Source organism: Sapajus apella, unplaced genomic scaffold (assembly GCF_009761245.1).
Source record: "Sapajus apella isolate SASKATOON/1434 unplaced genomic scaffold, GSC_monkey_1.0 scaffold40, whole genome shotgun sequence".
Classification (NCBI taxonomy): domain Eukaryota; kingdom Metazoa; phylum Chordata; class Mammalia; order Primates; family Cebidae; genus Sapajus; species Sapajus apella.
Genome location: NW_022436980.1, coordinates 5,709,894 through 5,728,111, shown reverse-complemented (window position 1 = coordinate 5,728,111; position 18,218 = coordinate 5,709,894). Strand labels below are relative to the sequence as shown.

Sequence of the window (18,218 nt, the reverse complement as noted above, 5' to 3'; positions counted from 1 at the left end):
GGTGCCTGATATATTTGTTGAATAACTGAATGAATTGAAAACAATATTAAAAAGAACCAGGGTTACATAGTCACCCATTTCACAATTGGATTTCCCCAAGTTGGACACTTGGCTTCATTCTTTATTCTTCCTTTGATACATCATGCAGTCAGTACCTGCTCTGTAGAAGAGCAACGAGCTATAAGGAATACCAAAATACAATAATGGTTATCCTGTCCTCATCAGCTTACAATTGGGTAGAAGAGAAACACAGGTCATTACTAGTCAGTTCACTGCTGGTTGAAGGGTCCTTGAACCAGGAGAGGTCACCCAGGGTAAGGTAGAGGGAAAGAGTAGGGTTCTTGCCTCATTAATCAGTTTGTCATGGGTGCAGTGCAGAGGAGTTTCTGCCCCTCTGTACTGGAAGACAGGAGTTCTGGAAACCTCCATTATATTGCAGCTCTGGGGATTTACCCCCATGCACAGAGGATTCTGATATGCAATCCCGCTTCTGCCAGGGTTTCTCTCCCATATGGTTTCTATGGTTCCCCCAAATCTCTGCCGCATGGGAGGGACTTCTGCCATGCATGCCAGCTGGCTCGTGGGCCCTGTTTTCTCACCTTATTTCTGCCAACCCTGTTTCAGAGAGCTGGGCCCGGTTCCCACTTTATCTAACCTTATCTCAGAGAGCATTCTCTGAACACAATCATCCTTACATGGGGAAAGGAACATAATCAGGATACAGCATCTTTCCAACATCACAGGATCCTCTGCCTGGAAATTTCCACTTTAAAGACTCACTTCTTTGGTTAATACATTGATCTCTTTTGGAATTGAAATGCTGCTGGGAATAAAAAAAAAAAAAAGGCACATTGTAACATTTAAACAATAGAGAGGGAAAAACAAAAATGTTTAAAGTTTCAGTGTGAATATATGAATCAGGCATTTGGCTTTTGGATTATAGGCTATCAGGAACTGACAGAGACCTCAGAAATATATGTGTGTGTGTATGTAAATTTTTACCCATTTCTGTTGTTTTTGCACAATAATAATACCCCTCAGAAAGTATGGTGGTGTGGCTAAGATAATAAGCAAGTTTCCTGAATCCTTGCCTCTTTGGAATTTGAGGGAGAGATCCTGTTGATGTTAGATGGAGATTCTTGGGCAGGCAGTTGACAGGCCAAGACACTGAGCACCTAGGTTGGTACTCACAAAAAAAGTTTCTGGTTGTATAGGAATTAAGGACTCAGATTCTGGTTAGAACAATATACACTTGACTCTTGCTTTGCTATGTGAATTGGGCAAGTTACAACATCTTTAAGTTGGGGTTTATATACTTATGACAGACAGATGGTAAAAGTACCTGATTCATGGAGTTGTTGTAAAGATTAAATGAGCTAAAGTAAGTAAAGCACATAGCAGAGTTCTTGCTTGTACTAGGTACTTGATAAACACTGGCTACTGACAATGAGGAGATTGTTAAAGGCAAGGCTTACCTACTTCATATTGCTGTGAAGGGCCCTCCTAACGTCAAGAAGCTGATCCAGCCGGCTGTCCTCTCATTCCTACTGTTTTTCTGCATCTTAATGTTCATAGCTTCGAAGTGAACTAGATGATTTATTCTGCCTACCGTCCTACCAAGAATATCTTGTGTAATATTATAAAGCAATTAATTTTAGATTGGGCAGTATGTCCTGGAGCATCTTCAAATCACAATATCTTTGGAGTACATGAAAGAGTTAGGGAATATGGGAAAAACAATGGAAATGTTAGGGATTTTATGACCTTTAAAGTTACCTCCTCCTGCCTATTTCCCGGAGATGACATGTGTTTTCACTGGTGAAAATGTAGCAACAACTGGGCTACTATGAACATTTGGATGACTGTTGTATTCCTTGGAAAGTACCCTGATATTTGGAGCATAGAGAAGGAACCACATGGTTCTAATATGCCATGTAATTTGATTTACCTCAAAGATCTGAGATGGATAGAGAGTTTTTCCACCAGACTTATCCCAGCAGAGGACATGGGTTCAGAACTTATGTCCAAAGAAATGAACTTTGTTATTAAAAAACAAAAATTCATGCTCTCAGAGGAAAAGCAGCCTCAGTTGCTCAGGTTAAAAGAATTGATCATGGATAATAAGTCATTCTTGTGGCTTTCCCAGTCACTTATTCCACTTATAACAAGCTCCTCTGAAGGTCCATGGAATTATCTGAGTTTTAAAATGGAGGTTCCCTAGCTCTGTCTACTAGGTTGGGAGTGGGGCCTTGAAATAAGAATTTTTAATAAGCACCTCTATCTGATTCAAGCTCATTTGAAACACACTTAGAAATACATTAATTGAGATATTGGCACATAAATCCCTGTGTCAGTTACAAAGCTGACACAATTTACCTTTTTCTTTTTTTTTTTTTTTTTTTTGAGACGGAGTTTCGCTCTTGTTCCGCAGGCTGGAGTGCAATGGCGCGATCTCGGCTCACCGCAACCTCCGCTTCCTGGGTCCAGGCAATTCTCCTGCCTCAGCCTCCTGAGTAGCTGGGATTACCGGCATGCGCCACCATGCCCAGCTAATTTTTGTATTTTTAGTAGAGACGGGGTTTCACCGTGTTGACCAGGATGGTCTCGATCTCTTGACCTTGTGATCCACCCGCCTCGGCCTCCCAAAGTGCTGGGATTACAGGCATGAGCCACCTCGCCCAGCCCACAATTTACCTTTTTCATATTCTTTACTCCTTTCTTTTTTTTTTTGCATGAGCCACTCATTTTACCTAGAGATGAGATTTTATTTTGTTCCCTAATAAGTTGAATAAAATAGAACTAGAAAATTTAGAAAGCAGCTTCTATTATCAAAATATCAGATTGATTTAAAAAGCCAGGTGTGAATAGTATGGTATAATTTTTGTAAGAAAGAATAAGAAATAAGAATACACAGATACTTATACACAAACACAATATGGATAACACAAAAACTAAATAAATAGTTTTATTATTAAGGATGGGTAGCTATAAAGTAGAAACAATAATAAAGGGAATGATACTTTTCTAAGTTTACCTTTCAATATAGCTTTTATTTTAAAACTATATTAATATTTTACATAATAAAAACTAATTTAGTAAGTATTCATTCCCAAAATTGAATACATGTAGAAAAACATGCTCAAATTTCAGACCAAATTTATAATGTGAACACAAAAAGCAAACCCATAATTAATTCAAGTAAATTTTAGGTACTGTACTAACCGCATTTCACCTTCAATGAGATATTTTCTAAAGAAAAAAAGAAACTGTTGTTAGTAGTAAAATGGTTTTAAATTATTTTGTATGCATTGTAGGAAGTAAACAAATGAGCAGGTATTCTGGTGTTTTGAGGGAATGGAGCTTTTGTTTTAGGAGAATAGGAAAAAAATATGGAAAGAAAGAGAACTCTGTTGTACTGGATTATAACTGGGGGTATGTGTATGAACTCATGACTTTATGAAAACATATTTACTTGCTGGTTACAATGAAAAAGTTTAGAAGCAATCACACTCAGTAGCAATGAATGTACCTATTATCCTGATCTTGGTTTCTAACTACCATTTCCCAAAGGAACCAAGGACCCCTGGAAAACTGTTTGATGTTAAGTAGGGGACAATGAAGTTCAAGGTGAGCCTGAGCATTGAGTTGCACCAAAAAGTAAAGCTGTGCTCAAACACTGATAGGAAAATGTCAGAAACAAAGAAGTCAGCTTGAAAGAACTTCCATTGGCCAAATTTGAGACAAATGCAATATCAAAACAGATAATGGCAGGAATGAATCCAATGATTCATAGTCATAGATTTGCTTTTAAAACTGTGAGTAAGCCCATAATGGTACCAAAAACAAAGTTGGTGAATGGAGAGAAGAAAGGAAACTTCATCTCTCTAGAAGCATAGCAAATCATAAATGTAGAAAGAATGTAAAATGATAAATTTCTAAGTCTGTCAATCATAGTTGTAATAATTCAAGCAAAACTCATCAAAGCATACTAAAACTATTGTATAAAATATTGGTCTTTATAATCATTTAATTAATTAACTATGTATTAATTTCAAAGGGGACATGGTGCATTTACAATGGAGAAATCTGGCAGCATCACCTTAACTAAATGATTATACTTACAATCACCAAGTTTGACAAACCGGCAACATATACCACCTGATGTGATGCACTAGAAAGGACATAACATTCTGCCAAAAATGTTTAACTTCATTCTAGTCATGAAGAAGCAATTAAATCCAAATGGAGAAACAGTCTGCAAAATAAATAGTAAGTTACAATTTTTGTAAGAAAGAAGAAGAACTAAGAAGACACACATACATATACACAAACATTTGTGAAAGGAAACAATATGGAGAACACAAAAGCTAAGAAATTGTTTAAACAACAAAAGAAACTACACTAGTCAACTAAAGAAATTTATTCCTCAAAAACATCAGTCTTAAATTGTAAAAAAAAAAAAAAGAAAAAGGCTAGACACAGCTCTAGATTTAAAATTACTAGAGACATGACAACTGAATGCAATGCATAATTCTTGATTGATTTTGCATTTTCAGAAGTTATAATAGACATTATTGGGACAATTTGGGGAATTTGAATGTGGAATGTATATTACATGACATGGTACAAATCAAGGTTAAAATTTCCTGAAAAAGATCTGCTCTGTTGTGGATATGTAGTAGAATGACCTTGTTCTCAGGAGACGACTTAATAGTGCACCAAAATGAGAGAAAGAAAATGTAACAGAATACCAACAATTTGTGAATCTAGGTAAATAGTATCATGTATTCATGGTATTACTAGAGCAACTTTTCTGTATGTTTCAAATTTTTCAAAATAAAATGTTGGATAAAGAAAGGAGAGCGCAAAAAAAAAATGAAGCTGTATTGGTTGCAAGCAGAACTGGTTGCCAGAATGTTGTGATAGACACCTTCACTTATCACTTATTGGGCTGGGCAAGAGCCTGCTAATAGGCACATTAATTAATTAATTAGCCTCTGCAGTTCGGCTTTCTTCCCATCCCCCAGCCTCACCAGGATGTACTTAGGTACAATAATGGAGGAGGAAAATGGAGAGTGTTCTCTGTATTACCATCTCAGAGGGATATTCCCGCTTCAAGCACCTCTCCAGAGGACTAATGGATGACAAAGCCTTATTACCATTCTGGGATAAGTTCAATTTTTTTTTATGATAGTAATTTGTTACACCAGTTTGCCACTTGCCTGCTGCTTCCTTGTTAATCCAATAATCTATATGAGAAAAGCAATTTGATGTCCCTCCTTCCCATCTGCCACCCATCAGCCAATCTATATCTTAACTATCAGTGATTTATTAATGGCATCTGCATTAAGCACATCCCTGCTCCATTTGCGCCCTCCTTCTTGGCCTCCTGCTTACGTACACTCACTGGATGTGTTAGAAGGTAAGCTCAGCATGGAGATTAAAAGCAACAATGAAATAGTAAGCTGAACCACAGTTGCTGGATTTGCTTCTTTCAAACAATTAACATGTATGCACACCCACACACTAAGCAGATCCACTTCAGAGCCAGCCATAAGAAATGCGAGAAACTAGGATATTTTTCATTATGCTTTCTACTCAGTGCTTAACTTTATTTCTTTAGCTGGTTGAAGTTAGTCATTGACCATTGTGCGCCATCTGAATGCTGCACTTCTCACCCCAACTTCCTGGCTGCCCATTCACATGAACTGAGGGTCTGCCTGAGCCCTGGATCCTGATTTCTTTCCTGCAGAGACAAAAGGAGCAGGTAGCCATGGGCTGGATGAGCTGATGCAGCTCTGAAGAAAGGACTTTGTTTTTGAAGATGTGAGCCTGGTCTCTGCATATTAGGGCATTACCTGTGATTGCTGAGCTTAATTTTCCTCAGGTCATTCTGGCCTACCTAGAAGATCAATGACTTTACATGACACTTCCAGAAGAGGGACATAATGGAATTGGGTGGGGAGAAAATGATGGCACACAGCAGTGTCGCTGTGTGTTATCAGTTAAATATAGCATTCACTTAGATTCTGTGCTATTCGTTACCTATTCGAAGCTTGATACACATGGCCCAACCTAAAACCTATGGTAAGAGAAGAAACATGGACACAGGATGGAAATCTCAGGAACCCACTTCTATTGCTATTTGCAGGTTCCACATAGTTGGAGTCCATGTTGCATAGTGGTTAGCTCACTGGTAAGTTTAAACTCTGGTTGTGCAATGTGCTACCTGTCTGCTCTATAGTAAGTTTGTGAACCTGTTCAAGTCTGTTACTTCTGTTAAATGAAATCCCTCTTGGCATCTCATAGGGTCATGATCAACGGTAATAATAATTAAATTATAAATGGTTGGTCTCCATTTCTCATCAAATGTAATCTTATTTTTACTTTGGTATTGGCTCCCTCCCCCCCTTTTTTTTAAACAACTTTTTTCTTTTACATTTGTGTCCTGGGTACATTTGCCGTGCTTTCTTGATTCTGTTTGCTTTGAGTTGGCTTTTACCTGGCTTGTTTGGCTGTTTTCAAGTTTCCATCCCCTAAGGGTTCTAATATCTCCATTCTAGACGGTGGCTCTGAACTCTCTCTCTCTGTCTGCTGGAGGTGAGCTGCCAATAAATTTAGAGATGCTTTCCTGAGCTATTATGTTTTAAGGAAAGGAAAGTGAACAAAAGGCAATCATCCTGACTCTATAGTCTACATTCCTTTCCTTCCTTAAAATCAAGGGTGGCATTTTAAGTTGTCATCCTCTCAAACTCACCTAGAAATGTGTCTGGTAAGACGAGAGTTCTGAACCTGATGTACTGTATTCCATTTCAGAAGTGTCTGCAACTCATGATTTTGCACAGCTGTTGTCGATACAAGTATTTTACCCTCACAACTAAATGCCAGTTGCCTAAGGGTAGGAGTTATCTGATTATATATCTATTCCCACCCATATAACTCAGCTTGGTGCATTGTACCCAGTAAGTGCTCAATAAATGCTTGTGGAACAAGTGACTATGGTGTTAACTTTGTGAGCAGGGTATTATATTTTGCTATGATTCCTTGTCCTGGAGTTACTTTCCCTCAAAACTCTGTTGTAAAACCTTTTCTGCTGTCCAAGAGTTTCATTTCTTTCTAAAGAAATCATCCCCCTCCATCTTTTCTTAATTAACAGCATTTTCCAGTACTTTTTTTCCCTTCTCTGTGACAGTTTCCCACTATTGTCTGTTTGCAGCTGTTACATGGTTAAGAAACTGAGTAGACATGCTAATGAGTGATTGGTGTGTGGGAGGAGCACCTCTAAATTCTCCTGGACTGGCCAGGCAGCCTGTTCCCACTTACTCTGTCTAAAATAAGCTCTAGTTGGCAGCCAGGGATTGGATTATTTGCAGTTTCTTTCTGTGGAGGAAGTTCTTGCTTGGACTAGCTATCTGTGTTTCTATTTAGGAACAAATAAACATGCTGCTACTCTCAAACTCTTCCTGTCTACACTAAACTTCAAATTCCCTTCTCCACTCTTGCTCATAGACTTGTCTAAACCACTGGAAACCAGCTTTGGTTTATGTGTTTATTTCAGTTAGTCAATTTAGCAAATTGTGTGTGTGTGTGTGTCAGGGTAGAGGGGCGGCTACGGTGGATAGTTGGTCCACATGCAGTCTCTTGCTACATTGATCTTAACTGTATTCTCTAAAAACTAAGAGACATTGTGTGACTGAATGGATTTTGGTCCTTGCAGTTGTCTTTACAACTCTTATGACTGAAATTGAACACCTTCATGAGGGAATTTTGAATACTTTATGATTGACTTTTTTTTTTTTCTTCCCAAGAGCTTCGAAAAAATGATATTAGTAGCCTGTTTTCCAAGAGAGGTTACAGAGGTGTCTGGATTTCCTAGTGTCTGGGATGATAATCTGTGGTACTAATCTGGGATTCTCATTCTGAGTCATGTATTTGAGCCAATAGGTAGGAATCAAGCTAGTTAATCCCCCTTCAGTATGTTTTGCAGCTGTTAGAATTTCATGACCGTTACAAAAAGACATGGAGAATCTCACTGATCAGAGAGCAAGCTGGAGGGAACAGGTAGGAGGCCTAGAGAGAAGGAAGGTTTTGAAATAGACATAGGGTGGTTGCCAGCTATTTTGCTAATAGGGGCATGGTCTCAATGGTAGAGACACTTTGAGCTTTCCAACCTATCCTTAAGAGTAGCCTTCTTTTCCCCTGGAACTTCTAAGGTGACTTTTTTTTTTTTTAAATCAAAGAATAGCCTGAAGGGGCCATGCTGAAAGAAGTGGCTCACATTAGACTTAAGATAGCAGGTTAAGTGCTTTCTATTTTGGTGGCTTTTCAGAACATAACCACTTTGTCCATTGAAGACAAGTAGACCATATGGAAGAAACTGGAACTGTGAAGTTTCTTTGACATATCATCTACCCTGCTGCTCTCTGAGTACAGAAGGTAACTATGGAAAAACACAAACAGCTCATCTATATCACTCTTTCCCTGAGGAGGTAGGAATAAGGGGCAATGTTAGATTATACATTCTTGTGCAGGAGGCTCATCTTATTCATTTTTATATCCTACTTCTTTGCTGGCTTGTTGTTCTCATTTCTACCCCTCTAATAAAGACTTCCAAACACCAGTATATATTTGTTTAGGGGTAACATTTAGCATTTTCCTAAAGTAATTGCATCCATTTTCATATGAATATATACCACAACAGTAAGAGGATTCAATTTGAAATTAGCACCAATTTTATGTGCCTAGAGCTATGGACTTCCTCAGAGCCTCAAAATATATAGCACCACGATATATTCCTTAAATTCTACTCCATGGCTCAGTTGTACCACTTATATCACTCTAAGTAAGTATTCAGGTTAAATTGCTGGTGGGCAATTAACGCTTTACTCATCATTTATCTCAGCTTGGGGAGTTCTTCACTGAAAGAGTCAAGATAAAAAGTAACTCTCACAGCTGGAGAAGTTAAAAATATGTGATGAGATAATCAGACTAATTGGCCAGTTCTGGTAATCAGTAGGTAACCCAATAATTTTGACATAGAAAACAAACAAGAGATTGAGTGGAGTAAGCTGATTTTTCCAATTAAGAAGAAAATATACCTTTATGATGAGGAGGCTGTTCTGGCTAGAGATACTAGATATTTTAATTTCTTTGTATTACATACTGATTTCACGCACAGACTGTGAAACTGGGTACAGATGGTTGGCTGAATTGCAGTACGTCTATAATGTAGGCTAACGTACGGAAAATATGGAGGGAGAAAACTTGAGAATATGTATCAGACTAGCTTGTAGTGGATGTTTGTGTTTCATCCAACGAGAGTGTGAATGCATTGGCATTGCTATTACCAACAATAAAATGAAGGTAGAAATATCAACAAACCCCTCCCCTCACTTGATACCATGTCTCTCTAGCTGTAGTCCAGCCTTTTTTGATCTGTTACCAAAAGAAGTCATAGCAGCGGTTCTCCATGTGTAGTCCCCCATCCAGTAGCAGCAGCATCCCCTGGGACCTTTTTAGAAATGCAAATTCCCAGGTCCCACGCCAATGGACCTACTTAACTAGACCCTCTGGGAGTCGGATACAGAAATCTGGTTTAGTAAGTCCTCCAGGTGATTTTGATGCAAATTAATGTTACAGAATCACTGGCCCACAACCTTGCTACCCATAATGTGGTTTGCAGATCAGCATCAGGGGAATCATTAAGAATGATAAAAAATGAAGACTCTTGAGTCCTTCCTTTTAGTTTGCATTTTTAACCAGATCCCCAGGAAATAAGCATGCCCATTGAAGTTTGCAAGTGCTGGTTTTAGTTATTATTCCCACCTCCTCAGCTCTGATTATACCCCATCTAGCTTCTGCCTGCTCCATTCCTGTGAAAATTCTCTCAGTACTGCCCAGTGACTTCCAGCTCTAACAGTGTATGGCTGTTTTTTCTGTCAGTGCTTGTATTTTATTTTTCTGCTTCATTTCACAGAGCTGCTCATTCTCTCTTTTGAATATGTACAACATATTTTCCTAAAAACTTTTATTATTGCTTCTTTGGCTTCTTTACAGATTCCTTATAATATTGCTAACCTCCTCCCACTTTGCCCATCAACCAGGGTTCTATCCTTAGCTCACAGTTCTAATTCTGTACATTTTTTCTTGGTAATCCCAGCTCATGTATTAATAATATCCAAGTCATTGCCTGCTGTTTAATTCCTAGTGAAACATTTCTACTTGCATGTCTTGTACTGCAAACTCAGCATTCAAAAAATGAAACATCACTGTTTCCCCTAAACTTCCTACTTTTACAGTCTGTCATTCACTTGTTGTCACTGTCATCTATGCAGTCACTTGAATTAGAAACTTGGAATTTATCTATGATTCTTACTTTACTCCTTGTCAAGAGTGGTAGTTGCCATCCAAGAGGTATTCTCCACTTCTTTAAAATAAAGGACCAAAATGTTTATTAGGGTACTTGGAATAAAGCCTGCATTTCCTAGCCTACCTCTCAACTAGGCTTAACTATGTGTCTCAGTTTTGGCCACTGAAATGTGGGCAGAAATGTTCTAGGACATCTTCTCTAATGACAGGGGGCGGAGTAGTTTTTCCCTTCCTTCATTCTTCTTCCTGTAACATGAAGACAATGATTCAGACTCCAGTAGCCATTTTTGATTGTGAGGAGTAAGCACCACATCAGGGAAGACACAACAAAGAGATGGAAGAAGGTGTGTCCCCAGTGAGAGTAGAGGCAGTCCCAGACTGACTTCTTTTATGTGGAGAGAAGTACACTTCCTTCTTGTGTACTAGTTTTTTTCAGGCTTCTGTTCTCATAGTTGAACTTACCCTGAGCAATATAAAACCCCTATCTAATTATCCGCAGACTTACTGATTTTACCTCAAACTATGTTCCAAATCTATCTCTTTTTCTCCATGCCTTTTAACCCAGCCCTTGTTTAGACTCTAATCTCTGACTCAAATTACTAAAATAATCCCTAACTGGTATTCACATCTCCAGTTTTTTACCCCTCAAATTCATCTGCCATTGACGTGAATAATCTAAATGAAAAATCTCATCTTACCATTTCTTTACTTATAGCTCTACTGGTAATTTCCTTTTTTCAAAAGAATTGCTCTTCAGCTTATTTCCTATTAAATCCCTGTGCTCATTGGGTTCCCAGTATTCCCTTGGATTTTCATAGATCCATGTTGTTACCTTCACTCTAGAATGCCTTATCACACTTCTGCCTGGAAGAGATTGTCTTTGTTATCCTTCATGATGCAGTTTAAGGCTCTAGCTTCTTCATACAGTGGTGACTAGTCATTTCAGTTTTGTACCTCATAAGCCAAAAATTAAGAGTGTGCAAGCAAAATTTAGGTATGTTTGTTTATTCACAGTTATATACTTGTACTATTATACATGATTTATATATACATTATAAAATCTATACAGAAATAGAAATAAAAAATAACCACAAGTTTCCAAGTTTTATTTTCACATCTATGAATTGGCTTATGTCTCTTGGGATAAGAGCACTAAATTTGGTAGACCAGTTTCACTAATTTGCAATGTCTTCTAGGATAATCCCTACTTAAGCAGAATTGGTTATGTTCTCTTTTATACCTCTATAGTAATATATATTTTTTACCTGTTTCTTCTTCTAATTTACAAGACCTTTTATGCAGGGGCTATGTCTAATTTATTTATGTATCACAACCAACAATTGTTTCCTAGGTAACATTCTAGGTGTTGGGATTCAGCTGTGAATTAATCAAAGTTCCTGACCTCACTTAGCTTGTATTTGGGTTGGGGGATAAGATGGGGAAACACAGATAATGAACAAATAAATAAATGTAAATAAAATGCTAGATGTGATCAGGTCAGTGAAGAAAAACATTATAGTGAAGTAATTTGAAATAGACCTGAAGTGAGGCTCTGAATGGTTGTCTTGTCCCTGTTTAACACCGCCACTTGATTCATCAAATAGCTGTGTGGTTCTCTTCAGATTCTTAAAAAAAATATCTTTCTATCTCAGCAGGAAGTATGAATTTGTATCATTGTGATGAACCACTTAGAGAGGCAGGTTTATAAAACATCAGTTCTCCTTTCTCCATTGCTTCACTTCTTTTATTAGAAAGCTGGGGCTACTTAGTGCTACTACTGCCTACATTAATCACTACTTACTTGACACCTATCCTGCTCTGTTGCTAAGAAGTTCCTTTTGCCTACTTCTAATCCTGCTTCTCTAATTTTTGTTCTGCACCAAGCTTGTATGCAAATCCTCCTCCCCAAATCTGCCTCCCTGTTCAGTTCAGCAGTGGGCATCTAAAAGGCCCTTTTAGGCCAGGAGCAGTGGCTCACATCTATAACCCCAGCACTTTGGGAGGCTGAAGTAAGAGAATTGACTGAACCCAGGAGTTCAAAACCAGCCTGGGCAATATAGGTAAATCCTATCTCTACAAAAAATTTAAAAATTAGCTGGGCATGATGGTGCACACCTGCTGTCCCATGTACTTGGGAGGCTGAGGTGGGAGAATTGTTGAGCCCAGGAGTTTAAGGCTGCAGTGAGCTGTGATTGTGCCACTGCATTCCAGCTGGGGAGTTAGAGAGAGACCCTGTCTCTTAAAAATAAAATAAAATATAAAATAGAATAAAAATGTTCTATTCACCCTCAACCAGTTCCTTCCCCTCTGTCCTTTGTGGACAAATTTCTCTTTGTCTTCAAATCTTTCCTCAAAGTCTTAGCCATTTGGCATTTTCTTCAGGGATACCACTTCTCTTCCAACTCTCCCTGATGGAAACCGGCCAGTTTTTAACTCCCTGTCTCTTATGACCAGAAGAGATTAGTCAAGCCTTCCTTCCCTGTGGCTACTTTTCTGTTTACTGTCCTATAGCAACATCTTTTTCATTAAAGTTCTTCCATTTGATTATACTCTGTTCTTTCTTTCCTTTTAAGAAATCTACTTATAGCTAGGAAACCTTTCACCTCCAAGTTCAATACATGACTCACGATTGTTGTTTATTTATTTTTGTCTAGCACATTTCTCATGATTTAGTCCTTTGCAAGACTTAAACATTCATATGGTTGGGACTTTATAATAAATGCCTTGACACCATACACCATACTTCTGTTTCTTTGAGTCTTGTTATTTCATTCAAAATTGTCACATACTCGTGATCTTGAGGTCCAGATTTCCAACTCTGATCCTTCTTTTCCTTTCATTTCATTTGCATGACTTGTTCCTTGTCCCTATGACCTCCAGGCCCTCAACTCATCTTCTTTTCTGTAAGCTCTGTTCTGACCTCACATGCCTCCCTCTCCAGCCTATAAGGCATGGTGGGTTGTTTCAATTATACATCCACTGTCATTACAGAATCTCCTGGCCAGGTGCAGTGGCTCACTCCTGTAATCCAAGCACTTTGGGAGGCCAAGGTGGGTGGATCACCTGAGGTCAAGAGAATCAAGATCATCCTGGCCAACATGGTAAAACCCTGTCTCTACTTAAAACAAAAAAATAAGCCAGGCATGTTTGCTTATGCCTAAAATCCTTGCTACTTGGGAGGCTGAGGCAAGAGAATTGCTTGAACCCAAAAGGTGGAGATTGTGGTAAGCCATGGTGACTCACTCATCAGCAGATGACTTCCTTTAGCATACATTTACTCTTTTCTTCCTATCTTGCCTTACATTTAATTAGTTGCCAAAACCCATTAACTGAACCATCACAACTTGTTTTTCTCTTCAAAAATTATTGTTCCCAATGCCATTCTTCTACTTCAGATTTTTGTTACCTCTCCTCATACCTTCAAAATACGTTCCTAGCTGGTCTCTCATCTCATGTCTACTTTCTCATCCATAGTAGACACACTTAAAGACATTTCCAACTTAAAACACCTTGGTGGCTTTCTCTGCCTTCCAGGTTGGCAGGTTCTCTATTATGCCCTAGCATATTAATCACTATCTTATTTATTCCTTACTGCTTTCCTTTTAATGACCTGCATTTAAACCAAACCAGAGTATTTGCCCTTCTTTAAACATGCCTTACCTCTTTCTACCTTCATTAATATATTTATAATATTCCTTTGTTTGAAATGCCTTCTGGTTCTTATTTCTAGTTTGAAATACTACCCTGCTTTTAAGACTCATCTCAAATCTCACCTCCTCCCTAAAATTATGTTCCTCATTTACACCTCTTTCAACTTTAAGAAATTATATTTTCTTTGAAACAGAACCCCAGTTATTCCTCATGTTGTAGTTATTTTTGTGCTTATCTACTGAGCTACGTTGTATGTTGTCTAAGTGCAAGGATAGTGTTTTGCGAATCTTTTCCTCCCATTGATTCTTAACACATTATTTTGCTAGTAGTATCTTACCACAAATATTTGTTGGATTGATTTAAATCTGTGGTACAAGCTGGTTTATTAAATGCAAATCAAGTCTGACTTAGAAAAAATAGCAAATTGTTACTTGTTTAGGCTTTTTTCTATGTAAAACAATATGAAAATCCATGAAAAGTAGCTTATAAAAGCAAAAAGATAAGCAGCTGACCAAGAGCAGGCAACCAGGTAACGTGTTGTAGAGCAAGAGGCAGAGGAAGATTATTTAGAACATAGTTTTATAAAGCAGTATCATAGATGCTAAAAAAAAATCACTTAATTTGGTAAACTAGCTCCATTTTGTAGTGGATTTAGTTTAGCATTTAAGAGACAGCAATTACTTGTTTAGTGTTTTAGAGTCATTTCCAGGATGAATGAGAGTTGTAAAAATTGTCAACTTTAAAGTCTATGCTAGTAATATATATACACAGAAACTAAACAATTAAATTTCATTACTGTTTGGTCCTCAAGGAATAAGATAGTGTTTCCTACGTTTGTGCTTCAATTTGTTCATTTTTCAAAATGTCAGCTTCTCAGAGAGGCCCTTATTGACCACTCTACTTAAATAGCATGTACCTGTCACATTATAACAGTCTTTTTACCATTCTTTGTTTTTCTTCATAGCATTTACAATCCCATCTGTCTTCTTCCTTGGAATGTAACTACCATGCGGGGAGGGGCTTTGTTATTTTGATCTTTGCAGTACCCCCTCTCTAACGTACAACAGCTTGCTGCATGGTAAGAGCTCAACACATAAATATCTGTTAAATAAACTCAAATGCCAAATGTATTTGACTGTTCTATGACATGTTTGTTATAAGACCCAGTTATTTGGTTATAAGACCCAGGATGCTGCTTGATTTGGTATCCCTCTTGTTGTGCTCATCTAGATAGTATAATTGTAAAGCTCTCTAATCCTTTCTAGAAATCTTCTTGCATAAATCGACCAACTTATTTCTCTTTCCATAATTTACCCTGCTTATTTTATGAGAGAGGTTGTCTTAAATTTTCCCACTAAGTGAAAATGGGTTTCTAATTCAGACTTTGGCTTCTTATCAGTTCCTTTTAATTCATGGTCATTCTAGTTCCTAGCTGGTCTCTGTTGACCTAGCTGGTACTCAGAATCATTACTGGGAACCAGAAGATGGTATGTAATTGAATTGTTATCGCTGCTGTCACCATCAATTTGTGCAGGAAAAAAGGCTGAGGAAACACAAAGGCAGAAACTATAATTGAATTTGGTTACTCCAAAGGTAAAACACAGTTGCAATTTTCAAAGAGCATGGCAGGTCAGATGGTGAATGGGGTAGGGGCTGAGTGAGATGGATTACCCCTAAGGGGATATGAAAGCTAAAGAGGACTTTGGCCAAAATTGATGTTTAGAAGTCACTAAACTCACAACTTTCTCAAGGTCAATTCTTTCTCTAGGCATTAAAATATGATTAACACTGGATTAAGTGAGAGGTGTGGGTGGGGAATCAAGAGAAGTGTACTCTAGTTTGAATTTCTCCAGTAGAGGTAAAATAATAAACAAATTATTGAATTCCCCTGGGCCACAGGCATCTCATTTACAACATTAGGACAATAATATAATTCTTGCCTTTCAGGGCTGCTAAGAGGACTAACTAACATATCTTCGATTGCTTTTGTGTAGTGCTTCATGTTATATAAATGATGTCTGGAAGCCAAGTATTATTATTATCTGATCAATGCCTTATTTCTACAATGACTAATCATTTCAGTTAGCTTTTACCCATTACAGAAAGCATGCCACAGAGAATTGGCTTACTCAAATTATGTTTATTTAACTTCCAACCTTCCGTTAATATGCATTATCATGGTTGGGAATTTTACAGCTTTCAAGCTAGGAAATACAGAAGTGATATCTGCATAGCATCCTCATACTTTAGCATTTCTCTTACCATAGTGAAGAATTATGTTGACTTTGACAATACTTTATCAATGTTATTCCCCTCATCTGTGGGCCTGAACTGTTATTTTTGTGACTTTGTTACTGTAAATACTACTTCTTGAGGGCTTGTGCGACTGGACAGCTCACCCATCATAGATCCATTCTTCTCCGTCTAGCTATCTTTCACCTGAAATGTTTCCCTACCACTGTTTTTGCTTCTTCAAAATTTGCTGCATTTTATGATATTCTACAGCTCATTTAGTGTTCTATTCTAATCCTTGCCTCAATTGTCATTTAACAGAAAGATTGTGAACTGCTAAAATTGTATTCCTCTATTTCATGCATCTCTCAAAATGTTGAAAAGACAAAAGATACTCACAGTCTAACATTATTTTGTTTTACTCTCAGAGTTGGCATTTGAATATAAAGTTAAAAGTCTGAAATCCCAATGATGGTCTGGAAATCTATTATCTATTAAAGAGAGGCTTACCATATAACCCAGTATGCACAGAGTGTTCCGTTTTATACCTGACATCTGCAAATAGTTATTGAGAAAAGAAAAATAACTCAGAACAGTCTGAGCTATGTGAGTATGTAGGCCCAGAGAGACTTGAGTATGGGACTTCAGTCATTGTCCTCCCATACCTAGGGACAATTTTTTATTTATTTATTTTTTTATTTTAGAGAAAGGGTCTCACTCTATTTCCCAAGCTGGAGCACAGTGGTGCAACATCAGCTCACTGCAACCTTTCCCTCCTGGGCTTAAGTGATCCTCCTGCCTCATCCTCCCAAATAGCTGGGGCTACAGGTGTGTGCCACCATGACCAGCTAATATTTTATTTTATTTTTTTGTAGAGACAGTTATATTAGTTCATTCTCACACTGCTCCAAAGAAACACCTGAGACTGGGTAATTTATAAAGAAAAGAGGTTTAACTGACCCATAGTTCTGTATAGCTGGAGAGGCCTCAAAAAACTTACAATCATGGCAGAAGGCACCTCTTCACAGGCAGCAGGAGAGAGAATGAGTGCAAGCAGGGGAAATGCCAGACACTTATAAAACTGTCAGATCTCATGAGAACTCACTCACTATCCCTAGATCATGTCCCATGATCCAATCACTTCCTACCAGGTCCCTCCCATGACATGTGGGGATTATGGGAACCACAATTCAAGATGATATTTGGGTGGGGACACAACCAAACATATCAACAGGTTTTCACCATGTAACATGGGTTTGTCTCAAATTCCTGGGCTCAAGCGATCCACCTGCCTAGGCCTCCTGAAGTGCTAGGATGACAGGTGTGAATCACCGTCATCCACCCTGGGGGCAACTTTTAGAGTCCCTTTGTTTCTGCCTAGTTTTCTCACTCATTATCTTTCAGTTCTTAGAATTTATGATACAAAGAACAATGTATAGTCAATCAAAAGCTCATGTTATTTTAATGTAAATTTTTGATAAACAGTTTTGAAACAGACTCTTCATTTAAAAATCCACTTATAACTGCAACTAATCAGAGTGTATATTCAGAGTAACTCAAATCTATCATCCCTGGCTGCAGTCCTCAAGTTTGACCCAAATAAACTCTTTAGTTAATTAATTTTCCCTCAGCTTCTTCCTTTAGGTTGACATTGTCAATAGCACTCCCCTGTCATGTGCAAACATGTCTTATGCTTTCTAATAAATAACATGGCAATAAATAACATAACTAATCTATTAAGGATGACACTTCCAAAGAACCTTCCAACTCTTAGAACCAGATGTTAGAGCAGGAAGGGCCTATAGAGTCATCTGCCAGCCTCTAGCCACATGGACACTAAGGAAAAGTTTCCATAACTCCAGTCAGGTAGGTAATTTCATTTTGCCAAAAGCAAGCCATGTAACTTGAACAAGATTATCCCTCTGACTTTGAGTTACAATTCTAAAATGCTAGTATTGGCCTAGAAC

At 38.0% G+C, this 18,218-nt stretch overlaps 1 long non-coding RNA gene across 1 annotated transcript in view; it reads left to right on the top strand.

The window, feature by feature from the left end:
• Nucleotides 1–2,690: 2,690 nt before the first annotated feature.
• Nucleotides 2,691–18,218, top strand: part of LOC116565440 — a 126,599-nt gene continuing 111,071 nt past the window's right edge. The window contains exon 1 of the long non-coding RNA XR_004275443.1: nucleotides 2,691–8,436. This is a non-coding gene — a long non-coding RNA (uncharacterized LOC116565440). The remainder of the gene's footprint in view (nucleotides 8,437–18,218) is intronic.